This window comes from Ailuropoda melanoleuca, chromosome 14, assembly GCF_002007445.2.
Source record: "Ailuropoda melanoleuca isolate Jingjing chromosome 14, ASM200744v2, whole genome shotgun sequence".
NCBI classification, from domain to species: Eukaryota; Metazoa; Chordata; class Mammalia; order Carnivora; family Ursidae; genus Ailuropoda; species Ailuropoda melanoleuca.
In genome coordinates, this window is record NC_048231.1 from 45,124,867 (window position 1) to 45,127,175 (window position 2,309).

The window sequence follows — 2,309 nt, forward strand, 5'->3', positions numbered from 1 at the left end:
AAAAAAAAAAGAAAAGAAAAGAAAAAATTATCCGGGGGCGCCTGGGTGGCTCAGTCGTTAAGTGTCTGCCTTCAGCTCGGGGCGTGATCCCAGAGTCCTGAGATGGAGCCCCACATCGGGCTCCTCCGCTGGGAGCCTGCTTCTCCCTCTTCCACTCACCCTGCTTGTGTTCCCTCTCTTGCTGGCTGTCTTTCTCTCTGTGAAATGAATAAAATCTGAAAGAAAGAAAGAAAAAGAAAGAAAGAAAGAAAGAAAGAAAGAAAGAAAGAAAGAAAGAAAGAAGGAAAGAAAGAAGGAAGGAAGGGGAAGGGAAGGGAAGGGAAGGGAAGGGAAGGGAAGGAAAGGAAAGGAAAGGAAAGGAAAGGAAAGGAAAGGAAAGGAAAGGAAAGGAAAGGAAAGGAAAAAAAAAGAAAAAATTATCCCTGTTGGTGGAACCCCTCTAGAACTTCATGGTGACCAGGGAACCCATTTTACCGACCAGGTGCTTCAGCAAGTGTGTTTGGCCAGTTTTACCACACATCCGTGACACATACCATCCTCAATCCTCAGGGTTAGTTGAACATGTGAATGGCATTAATAAGACATGACCAGAAAATTTGTAGTGACCCTACAAATACATGACCAAAAGCATTGCCATTGGACCTTCTAAATCTCAGATCTACTTCCTTTGAAACTTGTAGACTCTCACCCTTTGAGATAGTCCAAAGACATCAAATGCACTTGGCACCTGTCTCCTTTGACCCACAATTGATAAAAAAGATATACTTCAATACTGTAAAGTTTTAGTTGCTTCTATTAAAAATAACCATGCTTTGGGGGTGCCTGGGTGGCACAGCGGTTAAGCGTCTGCCTTCGGCTCAGGGCGTGATCCCGGCGTTATGGGATCGAGCCCCACATCGGGCTCCTCCACTGTGAGCCTGCTTCTTCCTCTCCCACTCCCCCTGCTTGTGTTCCCTCTCTCGCTGGCTGTCTCTATCTCTGTTGAATAAATAAATAAAATCTTTAAAAAAAAAATAACCATGCTTTGGTGCAGTCATTTCACCGCGCTCTCCCAGGAGATGAAGATTGTAAACATCATGCCTTGCAACCTGGAGATTGCGTCTGTTGGAAAAGACACCTCCAGAAAGACTCTTCAACCTTGCTGGAAAGGTCCTTCTCCGGTACTACTAACCAGCCCTTGTGCCACCGAACTCCAGGGAACAGACTCTTGGATTCACGTAACATGTAAAGAAAGCACCAAACCTCACTGGACCTGCACAGCCTCTGGTGACCTGGAATTGAAGCAGGCGACATCTGACAAGACCACTTTGCCAAGATATCCAGACCAGGCCTGTTAGAAGGTTTCAGATTCACAGAAGTTTCTCTTTTTCATCTGGACCATTGAATGGATTCTTTATTAGACTGTATCCTGATAATACATTCCGTTCCAGTTTAAGATAACAATATTGTTCTAAAATGTCTTTGAAGTTTTGCTGTTTTGTAAAAAATTCATCAGCTATTGCTTCACATTTACACCTGCATTCCATTGTCTCCAGCGCACTTGGTTAATTGCAAGTAAGGACGCTCGTGCAGTATACATTATTCTGCTTTCGTGGCTGAATAAGTGCGGACTTTCCAGGGGGCACACGTGGTGCCAAGTTTGCCTCTACAAGGGGAACTTTTCTCCCCTAAGTCGGAATAAGGGCCAACAAATATTTTCAGTTGTCTGCGTTCAGACCTAGGGCTCAGGGCTCTGAAATCTTAGGATCATCGTGCAGTTTGGATTTGTCCTGTGACTTTTGATTCTGTACTTGTTGGCTGTCAAACCTTTGTAAAAACGATGTACCCAAGGAGGAGATGATCTCCACTGCTTATGATCTTGGTAAGTATGGACTACAGATGGGAAGTGCCTGAGAATTCTCCTGTGCCCTGCTCCTTGTTACTCAAACATGATCTTAGTAGGCTTCCAATAGGTACAATTTCTCTCCAACGTGACACATGACACCCAGGAAAGGTCCTTCCTGGCACCAAGGGACAAAAGGCCAATGAATTTAAGAAAATCTGACTCTCGATCAGCAATGTTTTCAGAGAAAGATCCTGATCAAAGAGAAGGAAATGTGAATATTGATAAAGGGAAAACCTCACTGAGATGGAGTCCGGAAGCCAGAAGAGGGAAGGTCTGGTGCCGCACCACTTGACTCAAAAGTTGTCAATTACAGGGGCGCCTGGGTGGCTCAGTCATTAAGCGTCTGCCTTCGGCTCAGGGCGTGATCCCGGCGTTCTGGGATTGAGTCCCGCATCAGGCTCATCAGCTGGGAGCCTGCTTCTTC

General features: G+C 45.4%; 1 long non-coding RNA gene across 1 annotated transcript in view; it reads right to left on the minus strand.

Moving 5' to 3' along the window:
* The window catches only part of LOC117796066, a 13,579-nt gene extending 11,270 nt beyond the window's left edge, over nucleotides 1–2,309 (minus strand). The window contains exon 1 of the long non-coding RNA XR_004620412.1: nucleotides 1,019–2,309. This is a non-coding gene — a long non-coding RNA (uncharacterized LOC117796066). The remainder of the gene's footprint in view (nucleotides 1–1,018) is intronic.